Source organism: Octopus bimaculoides, chromosome 25 (assembly GCF_001194135.2).
Source record: "Octopus bimaculoides isolate UCB-OBI-ISO-001 chromosome 25, ASM119413v2, whole genome shotgun sequence".
Lineage (NCBI taxonomy): Eukaryota > Metazoa > Mollusca > Cephalopoda > Octopoda > Octopodidae > Octopus > Octopus bimaculoides.
In genome coordinates this window covers 26,759,259-26,764,798 of record NC_069005.1, presented here as the reverse complement: position 1 = coordinate 26,764,798, position 5,540 = coordinate 26,759,259, and the positions used below count along the sequence as shown (strand labels likewise).

The 5,540-nt window shown below is 38.3% G+C and overlaps 1 protein-coding gene across 1 annotated transcript in view; it reads left to right on the top strand.

The window, feature by feature from the left end:
* Nucleotides 1-5,540, top strand: part of LOC106877620 (arf-GAP with coiled-coil, ANK repeat and PH domain-containing protein 2) — a 248,627-nt gene that overhangs the window by 57,810 nt on the left and 185,277 nt on the right. The gene's annotated exons all lie outside the window — the stretch shown is intronic.

Here is a 5,540-nt window from a genome sequence, read left to right as displayed (position 1 = left end):
TTTCCTCTCCCTACCTCTCTCTTTTTTGTTCTCTTCCCAAAACCAAACACCACACACACACACACCCTCGAACTTCAGAAGTAAGAATAAAAAAAAAAAAACAAAGAAAAAAATATTAAGGAAAAGGTTGGGTCCCAGAAGCACATCGCATCACAACACAAACCCAGTCACCAAGCTGACTGTAATTGAATAAGTCTGTGAAACAACGACAATGACAAGTCATCTAAAAGACCAGAAGGAAAGAGAGACAGAGAGAAAGAGCGAGAGAGCGTAGGAATCCTCTAATTGCTACTGCTGCTGCTGCTGCTACTACTGCTTCTTTGGTTTTATGATGCTGCATATTTAACTGTGTTCAAGTGTGTGCTTGACTGCTAAGATTGATGGACAGATGGACTGATAAAATTGAGACCAACTATTAGCAAATAAATATTTTCACAGAGCAAGAAATTAGATAGGATGGTTGCGTGAATAGTATTTTTTGCAGAACTTTTAATATCTACGGAGTAGATTTAGTATATTTATCTTCCCTTTCTTTATCTTGTTTGCTATTCGTTTTTTTTTTCTATTTCATATTTTGTTTCAGGCATTAGATTGTGACCATGCTGGGGCACCACCTTGAAGGTTTTTTTTTTTAGTTGAACAAATCGTCCCCAGTTATTTTTGTTTGTTAATTTTAAGGTCTGAAAGAAAATCCTGTGTTATTGTATTAGTTCAGTCTCAGGTCAGCCTTAATTGTGTAAAGACAGACTTTTTGGATCAAAGCCATTCTAGCCATGACCAACCACTCTGTCTTCTTTTTTTTTTGCTTTGTTTTTTTGCATGTTATGCAGTCCTGCTGTTGTATCTTGTCTTAAAGACAGTGATGTGATTTAAGAGAGATTTAGCTGTTATTTCTGAAAGGTCAAGGTTGAGTGATCATATTGAGACCTCTCGTTAGCTTAACCCTTCACCTGTCCAAAAGCATTCTCATAAGTTTGTCCTAGCTGTCTCTGTTTAGAGCTTTTTTACAGCTTTTTTCAGACTCTTAGTTCGCCGGTGTTTCACACATCCTGAGTGAATATAAAGCTTTCCTGTCATAAGTCCCAAGTTAACTCTTGGGGTTTGAAAAAATCCGGAATGCGTATTACATACGATGCATGGACACCAGAGAAATATGTCTTGTTTCACATGTGATGTGCAGAATGGACAAAGGGCTAACAACCTTATGTTGTTGTTGCTGATGGTGGTGGTGATGACGATGATGTTGTTGTTTGACCCTAGGTCAGCCCTGATCCATTGGATCTGCTGTTAAAAGCAATGCAGCTTTTATTCAGATAATTTATATTTTATCCTTTTATTTGTTTCAGTCATTTGACTTAGGCCATGCTGGAGCACCGTCTTTTTGTCAAACAAATTGACCCCAGGACTTACTCTTTGTAAGCCTAGTACTTATTCTATCAGCCTCTTTTGTTGAACAGCTAAGTTACTTGGACATAAACACACCAACATTGGTTGTGAAGCGATGGTGGGGTGACAAACACACACACACACACACACACACACACACACACACACACACACACACACACAGAGGCTTCTTTCAGTTTCCGTCTACCAAATCCACTCACAAGGCTTTGGCCAGCCCGAGGCTATGATAGAAGTCAATTGCCCAAGGTGCCACGCTGTGGGACCGAACCAGGGATCATGTGGTTGGGAACAAGCTTCTTACCACACAACCACGCCTATCCAATTTTCGTGCACTTCTTCCTTTGTGTTTGTGTCTTGTTTATCATTAAGTCAACCTTGATCCAATGGACTTTTGACTTAAAGTGATTCCGGTTGTGAGTCTTGTGGCTTTTACTCACAGAGATAATGTATCTAAAACAACATTATTTAACACATATTTTTATTTCTTATCTTTTACTTGTCATGTGACTGTGGCCATACTGGGGCACAACCTTGAAGAGTTCTCTCGAACAAATCAGCTTCAATACTTATGTTTTCTCACCCTTTAGCATTCAGATTAATCTGTCAAATGTAAAGCTTATTTATTCACATTGCTTTGTATTAATCATCTGTTATCTCATAGCTTGTAGATTTTGATGATGTGATTGTTTATTTTTAGAATGACAATGTAGGGTAGGTGTGAGAGGCCAGATCTGGCCAGTTAGAACATAAAACAGATTTTTTGGGGGCTGGATATGGCTAGTTTAAATGCTAAAGGGGTTAAGCCTGGTTCTTATTCTATCAGTCTATTATGCTGGACTGCTAAGTTACAGGGACATAAGCAAAGCAACACTGGTTGTCGCATGGTGGTGGAGGGGGAAAAACAGAAATGCACTTATAGATTCACACACACACATGCACAAACATGCACACAGGCGGCGAGCTGGCAGAAGCGTTAGCACGTCGGCGAAATGCTTATCGGTATTTCATCTGTTGCTACGTTCTGAGTTCAAACTCAGCCGAGGTTGACTTTGCCTTTCATCCTTTCGGGGTCGATTAAATAAGTACCAGTTACGCACTGGGTTCGATATAATCGACTTAATCCGTTTGTCTGTCCTTGTTTGTCCCCTCAGTGTGTAGCCCCTTGTGGGTAGTAAAGAAATAACACAGACACACACACACTCTTCTGTCTATCAAGTCCTCTCACATAGCTTTTCTTGGCCTGGGGCCATAGTAGAAGACTTATCCAAGGTGCTGTGCAGTGGGACTGAACCCAAGACCACATGGTTGGGGATCCAGCTTCTTAACCTCGTAGTCAGGCCTACATCTGTAGTTACTGTTGTTTAATCTTGTATCAATCCTGCTATTGCAGCTTACAACAAAATGTATTTCAGTTGTCAGCAGCATCCAGACATTATCTAATTTTTATTACAGTATTGTTGTTGTTGTTTAGGCCCATATCAGCTCTGAACAAGCAGATCTATTACCAAAAGCATTCCAGCTATGGCCATACCTACTTTTCAAGAAGAATCTTTAACTGCATTATCTAGTTTATCTTTCCTGCATTAAGATATTGGAGCAGGGAGTGATGTGAAGATTTAGTTACTTTCAGCTTGTTGAATGATGAAGTAGAAGCCCCCACATTGGCTAGCTGTATTTGTAGCAGTTTAGTTCCCATATCAGCACTGATTCAGCAGATATACTGTAAAAGAGATACCAGCCGGGATCATCTCATCCCTGCTTTTTATTTCTACCCAACATTTCAAAAAAAAAAACAATACATAAACCAATGTGACTTTCCTTTTTTAAGGCAGTACAATTTGCTTTGATTGAGATTTGGCTGTTACTGATCAGCCTCAGACCAGTTCTTGTCCAGCAAAGGCAATACCAAAGATGTCTCAGTAATGGCCTCTCCACCTTTCATCCAGGCAGTGTAACTAGGGCTGCATTGTTTAATGTGTTCTTTTTAAAAAAAAAATAGTAGGGTTTTGTTCCATGAAGATTTGGCTGTTGTTGGTTAGCGCTGGGTTAGTTTGGATCCAGCAAGGGCATGATCAGAGAATAATGATCCTCCTGTCTTTCATTCAGGCATAATGTAACGAGGACTACATTGTTTAGTGTGTTCATTATTTGCCTGGTGTTATAAGTTCTGCCAGCTTGCCATCTTAATGATGATGGTGATGGATTTTCTTGTAGAAGATGACAAATGAGCATTCAGCTTTTGCTGAATGACCTGCACAAAGGATTTGTTTATAGTGTTCAAATGCTTGTGCCACACATTAGCTCACTCTTGTTATCAAATTGACATTGTCTGAACAGGTGCACAGTGTACCACACCTCAGGTGTTGAAGTGATCACAGAGCAGTGTGAGATGAAGTGTTTTGCTTAAGAACTCAACACATCACCTGGTCTAGAAATTGAAATCACGGTTGGTAGATTGTGAGTGCAACACCTTAACCCAAAAGGATGAAAGGCAAAGTTGACCTCGGTGGAATTTGAACTCAGAACATAAAGATGGATGAAATACCACTAAGCATTTCAGCCAGCATGCTAATGATTCTGCCAGCTCACTGCCTTAGTAGTAATAATAATAATAATAATAATAATAATAATAATAATAATAATAATAATAATAATAATAATAGCAATAATAATTCTTTCTGCTATGGGTACAAAATCTCCAATGTTTTAGGGGAGGTGGGACTAGTTGATTACATCAACCCCAGTGCTAAAGTTATCAACTCCAAAACGGAGAAAGAGCAAAGTTGACCTTGGCAGCATTTAAACTCAGAATGTAAAGAGCTAGAAAAAATGCCATCAAGCATTTTGTCTGGCATGTTAATGATTCTGCCGGCTCTCAGCCATAATAATGGTGATGATGATGATAATAATAATAATGGTTACAAATTTTGGCTCAAGGCCAGCAATTTGTAGGGGTAGGGTAAGTTGATTACATCGCCTCCAGTGTTCAACTGGTACTTATTTTATTAAATCCCAAAACAAAAGGATGAAAGACAAAGTCGACCCCAGCCACATTTGAAATCGTAATGTAAAGACACAAAAGGCTGCTAACGATTCTGTCAGCTCACTGCCTTAAATAATAATAATAATAATAATAATAATAATAATAATGGTTTCAAATTTTGCCACAAGGGCAGCAATTTTGGGGGATGCAATTAGTCGATTACATCGACCCCAGTATTCAACTGGTACTTATTTTATCGACCAGGGAAGGATGAAAGGCAAAGTTGACCTTGGTGAAATTTGAACTCAGAACGTGAAGTCTGATGAAATCCCACTAAACATTTTGCCCAGTGTGTTAACAATTCAGCCAGCTCACCGCCTTAATAATAATAATAATAATAACAACAATAATAATAATAATAATAATAATAATAATAACAACAATAATAATAATCCTAATCCTGTCTATTGTAAGCACAAGGCCTGAAATTGTGGGGAGGGCAACAGTCTGTTACATTGACCCCAGTATATGACTGGTTCTCTATTTTATTGACCCAGAAACATCAAAGGCAAAGTTAAGCTTGGCAGTGTCAATACATATTGGTTTGCTATAATGATTTCAACAACTGTTGCCAGTTTAAGAAGGATATCTATTTACAGACGTAAAGGTTCTCTCGCGTATATTTGTTGACTTTGCAGTAAACATGCTATTTTGTTGGGTTTTCATGCATGCATGCACACATACACACACATGTGTGCACACACACACACACACACACACACACACACACACACTCTCTCTCTCTCTCTATTTCTCTCACATGCATGAGTAGGTAGGGGTGGCCATATAGCTGTGTGGTCCTTACGAAACAAACGGTTCTCAGTTTTCTTTGTCTTTTTTTTCTTGCTATTTCCTACTTAGCTTTTTTCCCTTTATATTTTTGCATTTTAAATATATTTTTTTTTACTACCATTTTTCATATTTATAACTGGTGTAGATATTATTATTATTATTATGTTGTTTTTTTTCTTCTTTCTTCAAATTTTCTTCCATTTCTCGCCGAGTGTTTTCCGTACACCTAGGGCAGAGAAACTCGTATGCATTCCCAATTTACACACGCAAATTCACAGGTAAAACATGTATTAAAAAA